Raw genomic sequence first — 17,936 nt, 5'->3', positions numbered from 1 at the left:
TAAAATGTGTGGAAGAAATGGTGGAGAGTAGGCAAGAGAAGTTGGCTGAGAAAGATCATGAAGAGGGTTAACAGATTTTGCAAATAAAAATACAGGACACCTAGTGAAATCTGAATTTCAGATAAACAATGAATTTTTTATAAATTTGTCTCATGCAATATTTAATAACACACTAGAAATTTTTTGTTTCCTATCTGAAATTCAGATTTAACTGGGCATTATTTATTTTATCTGGCAGCCCTAATCTTGGAGGAACTTGAATGACAGATTAAGATATTTTCATTTTATCTCGATGAGAGGGTCCATTAATAATTCTTTGGGAGCCTCCCAGGGATGAGACTTGGGGCACTCACTCTTCAGGTCTCAGCTTAACAGCACATATCAGAGGAATCTTTCCTGACCACAAGACTTAAGACAGTTCCTCCCCTTCAGGATTCTCTATCAGCATTCCTGACCATTATTATCTTCAGAACACTTATTGTTTTTGTTTTATATTTGTTTGCTTTTTACTCATTTGGCCACTGCTTTCATTTCCAGATTCTAAGCTCCAGTAGGTCAAAGATTGCAGTATCATTTACCACAGTAACCTCAGAACCTAACACAGTACCTGGTGCTTAATTGGTACTCACTAAATAGTTGTTGATTTAATAAATGAACCACTGAATCTAGTGATTGATTAATTCCTGGTCATAATAATCTCAAATTCCTTCAAATTCTCACCCAAGGGCTGGGTGTAATGCCAGGAAAATAAGATTTCTCTTATTCTTCTTGCTGTTTTTCCTGGAAAAACAGCCTCCTGCCTATCATCCCATCACTGTGGGAGACCAAGACAAGAGGATCACTTGAGGCCAGGAGTTTGAAACCAGCCTGAGCAATAAAGTAAGATCCCGTCTCTACAAAAATATATATAAATATTAGCTGGGTGTGGTGGTATGTGCCTGGAATCCCAGCTACTCAGGAGGCTGAGGTGGGAGGATCGCTTGAACCCATGATGTTGGGGCTGGAGTGAGCCAAGATCACACTGCTGCACTCCAGCCTGGACAACAGAGCGAGACCCTGTATCAAAAAATGTATATATTTTTGAATCTTTACCCAAAATCCTAACAATGTGACTATTCCAATTTTAAAGATAAAAAAAGAATGCTCAGAAGAGCTATGGGCTATGCACCAAGCAGAATGAAATCGTGATAATGATTTCAGAGCGGCATCCAGGAGGGAGCTGGGAGAAAAGCACCATTCAAGAGACCAACTGCTGGGCTGTAACCTTTTAAAGAAATGGGGAAGAATTAGCCCTTCCAGAAAGTTTTGAAATAGCCACAGGCTGCCTAGGTTTCTTAAACTTCATGCTTTAGATGCTCCAAAGAGTAATCGGAGTCACCTTCTCCACTTTTCATTGCCCCAGTAAATTATTTATTGGAACAACCTTTAAGAAAATATTCTTAAAAAAAAAAAAAAACACCTCACAAAATATATTTTTCATCAATGCTGAGCTCCTGCCCTGCAGTCTTGGGTTGATTTGAAACATATAACACTACCGAAGAAATCCAGACTCTTCCATTTAGGCACTGAATGGGTGGGGAAGAGTTACAGAACGGGCAATGGAAAGGGGAACCTGTTTTCTGGGGAGCAGAATGCAATTTCTGGGACTCAGGAGGAATCTGTTCACTTTTTCTCTTATTCCCAATATCCAGGTCTATGGATCCTCTGCACCGTGATATTTTTAAATAATTGTGAAAACTGAGATTTGCAGATAATCTACTTGCCCACAGTCATAGTTAGTAACTGGCAAGACTCCAATCCAAGTCTGTCTGACTACACGTTTCACAGTAGGGATTTGGGCTCAGTTAACCTTTCAAATAGTACTGACACTTATGATCCAGGCACAGGAGATTATTGACTGCTAACGAGTAATTATCTCTCCCAGCAGGTACAGGTCTCGGTTAGACACAAGCAGAATTTATGTTCCTAGACAGACTGTGAGCCAAGTACAAACTCAGTAGTCAGGGATATGCAATGAAAAGGAATTATTTGGTGTGGGAGGGAAAGGGAGCCTGAGGTATGATAAAGGAATTGCGATTGGGCTGAGTCCTCATCTTTTAAAGATACATGCCAAAATTTATGTATGAAATAATGTGATGACTAGAATTTGCTTCAAAATTATCAGAGGTGGGAGAGGTACGGATTTGAGTGGAAGTAGAGATGAGAGAATTATTGGTGAGTTGTAATTGCTGAAGGTGGGTGACAGATATGTGGGAGCTCATTTTACTATTATTCTTCTGGAAATAGGATGGCAGCAGCAATTCCAGGAAAAACAGCAAGAAGAATAAGAGAGATCTTCTTTTCCTGGGGCTGTCTCTTAGAAAGAAGGGAGAAGGAATGCTGGTAAGGACCAATTGTGTTCATGGCACAAAGGAAGTATTCCGTGGCCAAGAATGTTGAGCTTTAGAGCAGCCTGGGCAGCGTAACACAACCCCATCTCTACCACAGTTAGCTGGACATGGTGGTATACACCTGTAGTCCCAGCTACTTGGGAGGCTGAGTAGGAGGATCACTTGAGCCTGAGAGGTGGAGGTTGCAGTAAGCCGTGATTGCACCACTGCACTGCAGCCTGGGTGATAGAGACCCTTTCCCAAAAAAAAAAAAAAAAAAAAAAAAAATGGTGGGCTGTCAACCTAAGATAGCCAATTTGAAAAAAAGAAATAAACATAAAAAGATAAGCTAGAAAAACCATGAAACCAGACTCACAATGACTCATAAGAATCAAACAAATTTCATAAACCACTAATTTTGAGAAGTAGCACTCATCAATGCAGACACCAATGACCCTCATGAGTCAGATCTTTCAGAGATGCTTTAGTATGAAAGGATAGTGAGAACTATTCGTGCTGTCACCAATAATTCTCCCTATTGGGGCCAGTTACAGGATATTGGTCAAGACCACTTTTGGCTTGGAAAGTAAGCAGATTCCTTAGCTAGTGAGCTGAATCAGCCTTGGCGCTGAGTATGTATATTATTTATCTATTGCTGTGTAACAAGTTATCCCAAAACTTAGTGCTTTAAAATAAGTAAGAACATGTATTATATCATGCATTTTTGGTGAATCAGGAATTTAGAAGCAGCTTAGCAGGATAGTCCTGGCTCAGGGTCTCATAAAGTTGTAGTCAAGATGCCAGTCACAAGAAGACAAAATAAAGAAAAAAGAAAGATGTCGGTCACTTCCAGGTTAGCTCACTCACATGGAAAGCAAGTTATACTGGTTGTTGGCTGGAGACCTCAATTCCTTGATGCCTAGGTCTCCTTCCTAGTGTGGCTGAGTGTTTTCAAATGGTGGCTGATTTGCTCCAGAGCAGATGATCCAAGAGAGAACAGGACAGAAGTTACAGTGTCTTTTGCTGTCTTGCCTCAGAATTCACAGTCCATCATTTCCATGATAGCCTACGGAGTAGACAGTTTAGGCTTATTCATTATGGGAGGGACCTACACAGGGCACAAATACCAGGAGGTGAGATTCACTGGGACCATGCTGGAAGTGGAGCCTTCAACTCCAGTCAAGCCTTCAGATGACTGCAACCTCATGAGACCTACAAAACCAGAATCACCCATCTAAGCCAACCCTAAATTCTTAATCCACAGAAACAGTGAGATAATAAATGCTTTTTGTTGCTTTAACTTCCTAAGTTTTTAGGCAATTTATTGTACAGCAATAGATATACAAAGTCCAAGCAGGTTAGGTGCCAAAAAAAAAAGACATTTCTCTTTTTTTGAGAGGGAGTCTCACTCTGTTGCCAGGCTGGAGTGTAATGGTGCAGTCTCGGCTCACTCCAACCTCCAAATCCTGGTGTTAAGTGATTCTCCTGCCTCAGCCTCCCAAGTAGCTGGGGCTACAGGCATGCACCACCATGCCCAGCTAATTTTTGCATTTTTAGTAGAGATGGGGTTTCACTGTATTGGCCAGGATGGTCTCAATCTCCTGTCCTCATTATCTGCCCACGTCAGCCTCCCAAAGTGCTGGGATTACAGGCACGAGCCACTGTGCCCGGCCAACATTTCTATCCTTGGTGGCCACTGTGACCTATTCATAGATAGAGCAATTGATGAACACCAATTAGATGCCCTGAACCATTCCCAGCGGCTACCAATGAAATTAACACCAGCCACAATGAAAGCAAAAAATGTTTCCACATCCCAGATTGGCAAGAGGGGCACCTGTTCAGCTCACCTCTTCTCATGGAGACTCAAAATGCACATGAGTATATGAGTAGTTCTGTGCAGTCTTGTAGGAAGAAAACTGTCTTAGCTGTTTCACCCAAGCTCATTTGACAACAGAAGCCGTTTTTCATGTAACACCTGTTAACATCCTGCAGAACTAGCGTTATGAAAGACACACCTTAACAAAAATGGATCCACCCCAACCTCAGAAGTTTCAGAAAATTGCATATTTTTTCTTCTTTCATTTTCTTAAAAATAAACCTGACATTGAAAACACAGAAATCACAAGGTTTTTTTTAGAAAAAAATTAGCCGGGCATGGTGGTGCACACATGTATTGCCAGCTCCTCGGGAGGCTGAGGTAGGAGGATGGTTTGAACCTGAAAGGTCGAGGCTCCAGCTAGCAGTGCCACTGCACTCCAGCCTGGGCAACAGAGTGAGACCTTGTCTCTAAAGTCATCAGTTAAATGCCTATGTATATATTTAAAAGACCTAAAATCTTTCAAACCTGACATTCTGAGCAGATAAATGATGCTACATTGATGTTCATTAACTTTCTCTGACTCAAGAGCTTCCACATGCACCAGGAAAAGTATCTGAGCCCAGCTGTCATGAACAACCATGCTCTTTCATGTGCTTAAGCTCATGTATCCTCCTAGCTCATGTATATTCCTCTCCAGGGGTCCTCTGCTCAGGCTCTGCTTCGGCATCTGCAGCCCTCATGTCACTTGAAAGGGGAGCCTCACCCCTACCACTGCTGCCCTACCTAGGGCGTTGCTCCCAGGCACTCCAGTAGCTGCAGGACCCTGAAGGGGCATGGCCTTCTGTAGAAACATGGGGTACAGACAGCTGTTCTCAGCGCTGAGTTGCATTTGTTTGGGCACCAAAGTAGTTCTCTTTATATCTGTTTCTCACCTCTTCTGTCCACAGCTTCTCACTCTATGAGGGTTGAGTTTCCTCCCTGAATCAGACCAGGCAGCAGATACTGTCTTGTCCTCTCAATTCCCAATTTACCTTCGGATGCCTCAAAGGCACACACACAAGCCTCAAAGATTCTCTCCTTTCCCATCATTGCCTTCTCCCTCGTCCTTCCCCTCCTCATCTTCCTCCTGTACTCATTTTCCTTCTCCTCCTCTTCATCATCATCCCCATTACCTGGTGGGGGAGCATTAATCCATCAGACTCCAAGCCCTACTCCAAGCCCTGCTGGGAACCTCTCTCCAAATCTTGTGTAAAGAAAGTGAAAAGATCGGGTGCAATGGCTCATGCCTGTAATCCTGGCATTTTTGGAGGCTGAGACAGGAGGATCACTTGAGCTCGGGAGTTCAAGACTATCCGGGGCGACATGGCAAAACCCCACCTCTACAAAAAATAAAAAAATTTTACCCCCATCCAAATTTTACCTAAAGAAGTTAGTGGTAGTGATCTCTGACCAGTGAGATACGGGTGGCTTTCATTGTTTTCATTTTTGCTTATTTGTATTTCCTCAATTTCTACCATGAACAAGTATGAGAGAAGTAAATAATAAAAGAAATATATTAAATCTATAAAAGTAAATAATGAAAATGTTTAGCCAGGTGTGGTAGGTTATGCCTGTAATCCCAACATTTTGGGAGGCCGAGGCAGATGGATTACTTGAGCCCAGGAGTTCCACACCAGGCTGGGCAAATGGCAAAAACTCCATCTCTACTAAAAACAAAAAAAAATTAACTGGTGTCATGGCATGCACCAGTAGTCTCAGCTACTGGGGAGGCTGAGGTGGGAGGATCACCTGAGCCCAGGAAGTTGAGGCTGTAGTGACCTGTGATCGCACCACTACACTCCAGCCAGACTGATGGGTGTGAGACCCTGCCTTAAAAAAATAAAAAATAAACTGGGCCAGATACGGTGGCTCATCCCAGCACTTTAGGGAGCTGAGATGGGTGGATCACGAGGTCAGGAGTTCGAGACCAGCCTCATCAACATGGTGAAACCTCTTCTCTACTAAAAATGCAAAAATTAGCTGGGCATGGTGGCACATGTCTGCAATCCCAGCTACTCAGGAGGCTGAGGCAGGAGACTCACTTGAACCCAGCAGGCGGAGGTTGCAGTGAGCCAAGATTGTGCTGCTGCACTCCAGCCTGGGTGACAGAGTGAAACTCCTCAAAAAATAAATAAATAAAATTTAAAAACTAGGAAAAATATATATATATTTTTGATCTCCATGGTATTTCTTAAAGTGATCTGTAATGCTTATGTTTGGACTTTGTAAAATCACACACACATCAGCCCCCACAGGATGCACGTTCCCCCAACACATCTCTAATCATCTTCTTTCTTTCTGCAAAAAACCACAACCACTATTGATATTTTAGGAACAGGTTTTTATAGAGCTTGTTACGTTTTATATTTATTTATATTTATGTTGTATGTTTTTATTTATACCACCACATTATTCCAGAAAGGATTGAAGATTGCTGACAAAGATACATAAAGCACAACAAGGTGGCATAAATGAAAACAAGATAGAAAAAGAAAAGCTGGTCGGGCGCAGTGCCTCACACCTGTAATCCCAGCACTTTGGGAGGCCAAGGTGGGTGGATCACCTGAGGCCAGGAGTTCAAGACCAGACTGGCTAATATGGTGAAACCTCGTCTCTACTAAAAACACAAAAATTAGCCAGGCGTGGTGGCTAGTGCCTGTAATCCCAGCTACTCTGGAGGCTGAGGCAGGAGAATCACTTGAACCCAGCAGGCAGAGGTTGTGGTGAGCCAAGATTGTGCCACTCACTGCACTCCAGCCTGGGTGACAGAGCGAGGCATCATATCAAAAAAGCAAAAAAGGGGGTGTGGTGGCTCAATGCCTATAATCCCAGCACTTCGGGAGGCCAAAGCCGGTAGATCACCTGAGGTCAGGAGTTCAAGACCAGCCTGGCCAACATGGTTAAACCCCATCTCTACTAAAAATATAAAAATTAGCCAGGCATGGTGGCATGCACTTGTAATCCCAGCTACTCAGGAGGCTGAAGCAGGAGAATCGCTCAAACTGGGAGGCAGAGGTTGCAATGAGCCAAGATTGGGTCATTGCACTCCAGCCTGGGCAACAGAGTAAGACTCCGTCTTAAAAAAGTACTCTTGACTACCATCTGAAAAAGCTGAGGATCTCCCATTCCATGCTGTCTCTGAGAATTCAACTGAGCAGGCATGTTTGCATACCCAGTGTACCGCCAAGTATTGTACTAGGCATAGCAAAAGTTTTAAAAATGAGTACAAAAAAACATATGTCTTCTAGGAACTTACCATCTAATGCAGGAGATCAAAACATCTTGATTTTTTTTCTTTCTTTTTTTTTTTTTTTTTTTTTTTTTGGTCACTGTGATTTATTTTTGAACTACTTTCCCTCTAGGTTCTTAATGTAAAGGCTAGGGAATCAAGACTTTTAACTGCATTTATTCCACAAATATTAATTGAAAGCCTACAACATAAAAGCAGCTTCAGCTGCAATTTGCATATATTCTGGAGTCAGAATCCTAGCTCTGCAGGCTGTAGCTGTGCAAACCTAGCAAAGCCACTTTCTTTCTGAGCCTCTTTTCTGCCATCTGTAAAATGTGGATAAAAATGCTGTATTAGGCCGGGCGTGGTGGCTTACGCTTATAATCCCAGCATTTTGGGAGGCCAAGGCGGGTGGATCACGAGGTCAAGAGATCGAGATCTTCCTGGTCAACATGGTGAAACCCCGTCTCTACTAAAAATACAAATGTTAGCTGGGCATGGTGGTGCATGCCTGTAATCCCAGCTACTCGGGAGGCTGAGGCAGGAGAATTGCTTGAACCCAGGAGGCGGAGGTTGCGGTGAGCCGAGATCGTGCCATTGCACTCCAGCCTGGGTAACAAGAGTGGAACTCCGTCTCAAAACAAAACAAAACAAAACAAAAAAACACTGTATTAGTCATCTACTGTAATAAACAACAATATCAATGTTTATTTCTTGCCGATGCAACACTCTGATGTAGATGCTTGGCATGTGGCCTTCCACATACTGGGGTCAGGCATTCATTCAGATTCTTTCCACTTCATGGCTTCACTATCCTCTAGGACCTTGAAGACTTTTGCTTCCAATTCATGGATTGGAAAAAGAGCATGGAGGACCACCAAGAAGTATATAGCCTGCAAGTGGTATATTCTACTCTCGCCCTCATCCTGTTACCCAGAAAGCAGTCCTAAGCACAAGCAAGGTTAGGAGATGTAGTCGGTCCATGGGCCCCAGAAGAAGAGGGAGTGCTGAGAGAAAGCTCCTTTGTGGAGCAGAGAGGAAGCTGGGACCCAGCGGGGTGAGGGGGAGAGTGGGACGAGGGGAGGAAGCAGGAGCCCGCCCACTGAGGCCTGGTAGGGTGGAGGGAAGGACTTGTGTCCTTACTCCAAAGGGCAGAGGGAAGCCATCAGTGGGTTTTAAGTCAAAGGCTGTGTGATAGAAGAGCTGCTGCCAGCGCCCCCCACCCACATCCCCTGACCCTCACACTTCAGTGTGCACTGGGCAGACTTCCAATTGCCAGTGCCAGCAGCACTGTGTCTTTCGTTTTTTTTTTGTTGTTGTTTTGTTTTGTTTGTTTTTTTTTTTTGAAATGGAGTCTTGCTTTGTCACCCAGGCTAGAGTGTAGTGGCACAATCTCAGCTCACTGCAATCTCTGCCTCCCGGGCTTAAGCGATTCTCCTGTCTCAGCCTCCCGAGTAGCTGGTATTACAGGTGACCACTATCATGCCCAGCTAATTTTTGTATTTTTAATAGAGACAATGTTTCACCATGTTGGTCAGGCTGGTCTCGAACTCCTGATCTCAGGTTATCCACCTGCCTCAGCCTCCCAAAGTGCTGGGATAACAGCCATGAGCCACCGCTCCTGGCCCACTGTGTCCCTTTACCTAAAGACTTTCTCTAATAACTCTGGAGCATGCTATTCCCACCTGTGAAGCAGGTCAGAGGTGCCTGAGAATGAACACCCCCGCCCCCATAAGACTCAGTAGATAAATACCCTGATCCCCCTCTCCACAGGTGGGAGAACTCTGAGGTGTTATTCACAGGCTCCCAGATGTCTGGTGGAATCAAGCCCCCCTTATCCACAGTGTAACCTACTCGATAAGCCTTTTCCGGCTGCCTCCCCGTTCCTTGTCTTCCATTCCCAATCCCCTACTTCCAAGTGTTTCCTGGGATCATCATGCAAATAAATTCTATACATCCAAATCCTTACCTCAGGCTTTTAGGTGAACTCAAATAAGATAGTCTATAAGAAGAAGAATGAGTTTGCCAGGCACAGTGGCTCAATCTCGTAATCCCAGCACTTTGGGAGGCCAAGGTGGGCAGATCACCTGAGGCCAGGAGTTCAAGACCAGTCTGGCCAATGCGGTGAAACCCAATCTCCATTAAATACATTAGCCAAGTGTGGTGGAGCACACTGTAATCCCAGCTGCTCAGGAGGCTGAGGCAGGAGAATCACTTGAACCCAGGAGGTAGAGGTTGCAGTGAGCTGAGATCTTGCCACTGCACTCCAGCCTGAGCAACAAGAGTGAAACTCCATCTCAAAAAAGCAGCAGCAGTAGAAGAAGAAAAAAAAAAAAAGAGGAGGAGGAGGAGGAGGAGGAGGAGGAGGAGGAGGAGGAGCAGAAGGAGGAGGAGGAGGAAGAAGAAGGGGAGGAGTTGTTCAGCAAACATTAGGGAGGAGAAGTTGTTGAGGGCAGCAGGGGAGGATGGGGTAGACCAGCTGTCAAGGCAGGAAATGCTTGGAGACTTGGACTGAGTAATGCCGGACACAGAGGAAAGGGCAGGTAGAATCAGTAGGACCCAGGGACGTAGTGGATGTGCAGGGAAAGGAAGAGGGTGATGCGATGGCTGCCTCCTGGGCTTTTGTCCTCCCTAGAAGAGAGAGGAAGGGTCAATAATACATATGTTAATGTTTTTGTGCATGTCACAGAACAACTTGTAACCACCCAATTTTCTGGAACTCTCTTCTGTCTTCTCGCCCTGCCTTAAGTCATCAGACTCTAGAACAACGTAGCTGCCATCGTCGGGGGAAGCCTGCATTTTCTCCTGCAGGGCAGGATCCAATAACAGTGTTCTCATCCAATAAAGGAGGCTGGCGCACAGGGACAAAATATTGAATTAAAAACAATACCAGAGCCGCTGAGCTCGCGCCACCCCTGAACTGCCTGTGCGTGCCTTTGCTCTGCAAATTGGTAATGGGAGCCCCAGGGAAATACTGTTCAGGCGAGTGGGTGGAAGGCAGGTACGCAGAGCAGGGAAGCAAAGTCAACTCTTAGCCACAGTTGGCTGAACCAACGCCAGGGAGTAGAACAAGAATTCAGCAGCCAGAAATCCAGCACTGAGCTCTGGGCCCTGGCCTTGGTGCTGGCTCCATGAGTCTGCCTTCCAGAGGCAGGAGGATGCAGAGATTGCACACAGAGCTCTGAGCTGAGGCCTGAGATGTAGCCTGCCTCCACTGTACTGGTTGACTCTGTGACCTTGACTAAGTCCCTAGACACTAATCTCAATTTTTTTGGTAGTTGTTCCAAGTACCTGCTAGCACCACACTCAGCACTTATTTAATCCTAACAACCTTTCTATTTCCATTTCACAGATGGTAGAGCCAAGGGTCAGAGGAGTTAAGTAACTTGCCTGGGTCACACAGCCAGGTGTAGTCAGATTTCAGACCAAGGCAATGTGACCGAAGCACATGCCCTCTGCTATGGCCCAAATGTTTGTGTCGCCTGAAATTCATATGCTGAAACCTAATCTCCAGTGTGATGGTATTAAGAGGTAGGGGACTTTGGGAGGCTTGATACCTCTTTATTTCTTCTATCAACCAGAATGCTTTCGGCTGCAAAAAGGAAACCACCAATCTAGCTGGTTAACAGTGAGAAAAACATATCAACTCAAAGATTTAAGTTCTGTGGTATGGTGGCTGAGGCAGTCATTCATTCAGCGGCTTAATGATGTCCTTCTGTCTTCCCACTGAGTCATTCACCTGTGTATTAGTTCCAGCTACATAGTCACAAGATGGCTGCCACACTTCCAGGCATGGTACATGCATGTGACCATATCCTGCAAATGAGGAGGGACTTCCTCTTTCAGAAAACCAACAAACAAACCTGAGCACAATGGCTCACGCCTGTACTCCCAGCACTTTGGGAGGCTGAGGTGGGCAGATTGCTTGAGCCTAGGAGTTTGAGACCAGCCTGGACAACATGACAAAACCCCCTCCACAAAAAATACAATAAATTAGCTGGGCGTGGTGATGCACACCTGTAGTCCCAGCTACTCAGGAGGCTGACAGGGGAGGATCACCTGCACCCAGGAAGTTGAGGCTGCAGTGAACAGTGACTGTGCCACTGCAGCACTGGGTGACAGAGTGAGACCCTGTTTAAAGAAAAGAAAACAAACTAAAAAGTGTTTTCCAGAAGCCCCTGAGCAAACATTCGTCTTATATCATTTGGCAGAATTGCTCTCATTCCTGATTCCAAACCAACCACTCACAAGGGAATTGGAACTTCGTGAATGGTTCAGTAAAGCCCGTGGCTCTTTGTAGGAGGATAGATTACCAACTCCCCCTAAATAGAGGCCCTATTAGAAAGGAGAGACTGAGTACGGTGGCTTATACCTGTAATCCCAGCATTATGGGAGGCCGAGACAGGCAGATCGCCCAAGGTCAGGAGTTCAAAACCAGCCTGGCCACATGGCGAAACCCCATCTCTACTAAAAATTGAAAAATTAGCCAGGTGTGGTGGTGGGTGCCTGTAATCCCAGCTACTTGGCAGGTTGAAGCAGGAGAATCATTTGAACCCAGGAGGCAGAAGTTGCAGTAAGCCAAGATTGCACCATTGCACTCCAGCCTAGGCAACAACTCTTGTGTGTGTGTGTGTGCAACTCTGACACACACACACACACACACACACACACACACACAACGAAAGAAGATAGGAAACAGTGTCTGATTTTGGGTAAGCAAGAAAAAATGTATGCAACTCCTATTTCTCTTCTCCCGAAACTGTCTCTTCCTATATTGTCACCTTATGTCTCTGTCATTTAACATTTTACTTACCCTTTCAGAACCAACTCAAATGTCACCTCTGACTGGCAGCCTTCCCTGACTTTCTCCTTTCAGATTAATTGCTGTCTTCACTGTGCTTCCAGGGAACATGGTACATGCTGCTTCTGTGGCTTTTTTTTTTCTTTGAAATGGAGCTTTGCTCTTTTCGCCCAGGCTAGAGTGCAATGGCATGATCTTGGCTCACTGCAACCTCCACCTCCCGGGTTCAAGTGGTTTTCCTACCTCAGCCTCTCAAGCAGCTGGGATTACAGGCATGCACCACCACACCTGTCTAATTTTGTATTTTTAGTAGAGAGAGGGTTTTACCATGTTGGCCAGGCTGGTCTCAAACTCCTGACCTCAGCTGATCTGCCCGCCTCAGCCTCCCAAAGTGCTGGGATTACAGGCATGAGCCATCCTGCTCGGTCCCATGACCTTTTTATCACATGGTTGTGGAAAGAGGTCAGGGCTTAGAGTAGCTGGACCCAGGTTCAAATCCCATGTCTTCTACTTCCTTCATGAGGAAACTGAATATGTTTTTTCTCCTCTTTAAGCTTTTGTTTCCTCGTCTGCAAAATTATATATTCTTTTTAGGGCAGTTTGGAGAATCAAAGTAGATAATATGTCTGGGATTATTGTCAAGAGAGGGAGGGAAGGAAGAAAGAAGGAAAGAAATGATCAGACTGGCCCAGGAAAAAGTCAACTTTCATCAAGAAGAAAGCAAAAGTCACTCCAAGGTGCTGACCAGACAGCCCCCTCACCCAGAAGTTCTCCTCCCCCGGTTCTCCCAAGAAAGTCATTTTTCATCCCCATAGTCATTTGGCTTAGAGAAAGGGGAGAGAGGCAGTGGCAGGGTCTGTATTGTGCCTGCCCTGCCGCCATCCATCACCCAGCTGACAGGATCTCACCTCCCACAAATAAAGTTATGACAAGCGTCCCCAACCCATTCTTTCAGCCGTCGCCTCCCTGTTTCCATCATCTCTGACATTATAAGCCATCAGCCAAGCTGTTTGTCACGCCTCTGACAGGGCCTTGGCAATGCGGGCAGGAGGGCTGTGCTGAGGTATGGCTGGACTCCAGAGTGCATGTCCCACCCCCGCCCAGCATTGGTGATCTTGAACTGTGTCACAGCTGCTCTCAAAAAGGGTTTCTCTCCTGTAGAGCAGCGATCCAGAGGTGGAGCAGAACTGGAAGGGAACATTTGTTCATTGATCCATTCAGCAAACATTAGTGAACATCCCTATTGTGCCTGAGCCTGTGTGAGGTACAGCTGCAGCCACAGAGAAGTGCCAAACACAGTCTTTGCCCTTGTGGAGTGCCCAGTGCAGTGGGGAAGTAGACAGAAAGTCATGTCAACAGACAGTGCCAGGAGCAGCAGGGTTTTGGAGAATTGACTCCAATTCTGAAATAAGTTCTACTATGGGTAAAATGCTACGAAACGGCATTGCATGCTATAGAGAAGTCTTTGGTGAAAGAAAGAATCAATTGAGGGACAAACATCATTGTTGTCTTACCTTAAGAAATGGCTGGCCAGGTGTGGTGGCTCACACCTGTAATCCCAGCACTTTGGGAGGCTGAGACAGGTGGATCACCTGAGGTCAGGAGTTTGAGACCAGCCTGGCCAACATGATGAAACCCTGTCTCTACTAAAACTACAAAAATTAGCCAGGTGTGGTGGTAAATGCCTGTAGTCCCAGCCACTCAGGAGGCTGAGGCAAGAGAATTGCTGAATTTTGGAGGCAGAGGTTGCAGTGAGCTGAGATTGTGCCATTACTCCAGCCTGGGTCACAGAGCAAGACTCGGTCTCAAAAATAAGGAAAGAAGGAGAAAGAAAAGAAAAGAAAAGAAAAAGAAGGAAATTGCCACAGCCACCTCTGAGCTACCTTGCTGAAGAGAGAGATCTTGTGGAGGGGTCCAGAAGACGAGATGCCACATGGAAAAAAGACTACATAGAGGAGAACAAAGAGACCCCAGCTGACAGTCACCACAAAGAGTCTAGACCATAGGAGAGGCCTTCGTAATAAGGGAGGACGGTGGTCTGCCCTAAGAGGGGTGGAGTGTTTTCTCACTAACATGGTTTAGAATTTTCAGCACCCTGTGAGGATAAAAAGCAGACTGACTTTTAGTCAATGTTATTTTTAAGCTCTCTGCAAAATACGTGCCTCTTGTTACCTGCACCTGGAAGGGACCAGCCTCGCTGCTCTCCACCCACTTCCCCCCGACTGCCCCCCATCTTCCCCGCCCTCCACCCCCCCCCACCACCCACCCTGCTGCCAAACACACACACTCACACATACACAGACAGTATTGTCTCTTGGGCCTTCCAGTCCTGCCACAACTGAATGGAGCCACCTGAATGACTCCAGCCCACAACATACAGTGCAGAAGCCCTGCCCTGTTAACACACAGAATCATAAGAAATAATGAATTATTGTTGTTTGAAGTCACTATGTTTTGGGAACGGTTTATTATGCTACAGTGAATAACTCAAACATATGAGGAGCTCCAATTCTGATTGTTGATGGTTCAAGTACATCTAGAAAGAGCAACACTTTTCTGGCAGCTCCAGCAAATGTCCTGGAATTTACTCTGATTGGTTCCCCTAGGGTCATGTGCCACCTATGAATCAATTGCAGGGTCAGGGGAGCATGATCCACTGATTGGCTTAGCTTGGGTCACATGCTTTATCCTGAAGCAGGAAGTGGAGTCTCCCTTGGACCACATGGACTGAGGGTAGAGGAGGGATCGCTTTATAAAGGAAAATGGGGTAAAGGGGGAGAGATGCAAAGGACACTTTGTGGGGCTGAAGCTTGGGGAAAATTATCCTTGATGCTTGCCTTCCAGTGACAATTTGCACCTAAAAGAAATGGACAAAAATGGATCTCAATTCTAAGGAACCCTGTGGGAAAGGAAAGAGACCATTATACTTTGGCCTGGACTCATGTTGTGGGTCAAGCTCTAACTTTCTTTTTGGAAGCTACTTTGGACAGGCTAACTTCTGTGTACTCAGCTATAAAACAGATTTGTTAATTCCTGTACCACTGGGTTGTGGTGGAAGTTAAATCAGATTATGGTTGTTGTAGAAAACAAAGAGAGATGTGAGGAGGCTTGCGGTGTGATGTGAGGAGGGCAGTCAGCCTCAGCTGCAGAGAGCCACCTGGCCAGAAGTCACACCCTTCCTGAGGCAGCCTGCACCCAGTCACTGAGCAAACGGGGATACGAAGGCTTGGCCATTTCAGCTGGATGCAGAACAACTCCAAGCAATGCCCATTCCCGGGCCTCCTGCCCGGTTGGCTGAGACTTCATAGAGCCGACCTCACCATGTTCTTCTCCCTCTCTCCAATCCCGCTTCTCCCCTTCCTATCCCTGGCATCGATCCCTAATAAATATCTTACACCCCAAACTCTGCTTACGAGATCCCAATCTGTGATAGATGCCAAATGCTTCACCCAGCACTTGGCACGCAGGATGAAGTGGTGAAAGTTCGGAGTGAAAACTGGCTCCTTGAGTGAGGAAAGGAAAAAAGAAAAGAAGGGCAGGTGAGGGAAGTTGGTGTGAGGACTGGCAGGTGCTAAGCAACTGTTGTCATGGCAAGGACCTGCAGCCTGGCACAGCAGCTCCTGTCTCAGAGGGGAGAGGAAGGTCTCTCTGGGGGCATCCTCTCCACCCCCACATACCTGCAGCCCCTGCTTGCCCAGTAACTATCTGTTTTCCATGAGGCTTCATCCACCGTGGTAGACCTGAAGACAGGGGCTGATTTGAGTTTTCCTCCAGGTTGGTTGCCACCCCACAGTGCCTGTCTGGGGTCCTGAGGCCAGGTGGCCCCTGGAGAGGCAGCAGAGACAGTTCAAGTCCTAAAACAGAGGCCCTCTACCCTGTCTGCAGAATCTCAGAGTTCTAGAATCTTGGAAGTGAGAATCAGCATTCCAGGACCAGCCATCAACACAAAACTGCACACAACTCTGGAGTCTTGGAACAAGGGAGTCTCTGGTTTAAAGGAACTCAGTGTTTTCAGGCTAGAAAGGGCCAGGCAGACTCTTCATTTGAGCTTCTGTCTCCCTGAACTCTGACCCTAACCATGTGGCCTGGATGCAATGACCATTTTCTTTTAGGCAGGGCAGACAAACCTCCAGGCTGCCAAGTCCCAGGCATGGAGTCCTAAGAGCACGCAGGAAGAAGCCAGGAGGACTTAGACAGGAGGCGAGGTATCCTGGGCAGGGGAAATGGTGGGAGCACAGGTGTCACAGATGGAAAGAGCAGTGTGCGTGTAGGAATGGGATACGAAGGAGTAGTTATGGTGGGAGGGGCTGAATTAAAATAAGTAAGGGCTTCAGATGAAATAATAGACACGTGAAGCACCTGACAGGTGCATTGCAGATACTCAATAAATGCTACTTCCCTTCCCCTTTTCTTCTGCTCAGAAATCCCTATTTCCTGTATTTCTGCATTATGCACATTTATACCGAGGAGTTCTGGGAAAATGAAAAGGTTTTCTGGAAGGGAGACACAGGACCAATTTCCCCCACCCAGAAACAATCACCTGTCACAATGGATGGGGGCTGTGTCCTCAGTATAGGCCAAGACTCTCTGCTCTGGGAGCAGGAAGGATGGCTGACTGATTGCAGAGAAAAGCCCAGGAATGGGATTTTCGCAGAGAAAAGCCCAGGAATGGGATATTTGAACTGGGTTTTGAGAGTAGAAGAGGAGTTTCCCAGGCAGAGAAGGTGGTGGTGAGAAGAAAGGAATTCTATGCACTTTCTGTGACTGTTAAATGAATTAATTGCTAAGATCTCCGTACTTTCTAGTTTATACCTTAGAAGTAATTCAAGCAACTACTCAACTTTGCAGATGGAAAAACTGATGGACATGGGCATAGATACGCAGTTTCACACTTTATCTCCCGTTACCAAAATCCCCAAGACAAGAAAACAAAGGGAGTAATAATGTGTCCTGAGCCCAAGGTAGACCTTGAGCAGGAGAGAAGTTTCCAAGAGGGTTTTAAATAAAGCTAAATTTATTTCATTTAAAAGACCGTCTTTATTCTGGGGTCTGTTCTTCCTACTTTGGGGGTGTTCAAAATGTCCTTTCATTTATGAAATCATGGAGATAGTAAATGGCCATTCATAGTTGAATTTTTTTTTTTTTTTTTTTTTTTTTTTGGTTTTTACTTGGCAAAATAGTAACCCTACATTAGTTAACAAAAAAAAAAAATGTTGTATTGTACGGTCCCTGAAACCTCACATTTTCAGAAACGCTGATTCAGAAGCCATTGGCGGCAGATGTGCACATTCCTTCTCAACATTTGGACTGTGCTCAGAGGCCGCCTACCAAGAGCAACCCTTTCTGGTGGCCCTGCCTGAAGCAGGTCCCCCCCTTTTCTCTGTGTTTTCTTTCTATTCCATCTTCTTTGTATCCATCCATTCTCCTGCTGCTAATAAAGACAGTTTTGAGACCGAGTAATTTATGAAGGAAAGATGTTACCACAGAAGATCTGGGGAAAAAGGTTAAAAAAAAAAAAAAGAGGGAAAGATGTTTCATTGACTCACCATTCAGCATGGCTAGGAAGGTCTTGGGAAACTTACAGTTATGACGGAAGGGGAAGCAAACATGTCCTTCTTCACATGGAGGCAGGAAGGAGAAAATGAGAGCAAGCAGGGAAAATGCCAGACGTTTATA

The sequence above is a fragment of the Saimiri boliviensis genome, chromosome 9 (genome assembly GCF_048565385.1).
Source record: "Saimiri boliviensis isolate mSaiBol1 chromosome 9, mSaiBol1.pri, whole genome shotgun sequence".
NCBI classification, from domain to species: Eukaryota; Metazoa; Chordata; class Mammalia; order Primates; family Cebidae; genus Saimiri; species Saimiri boliviensis.
Note: the sequence above shows the minus strand (reverse complement) of the source record.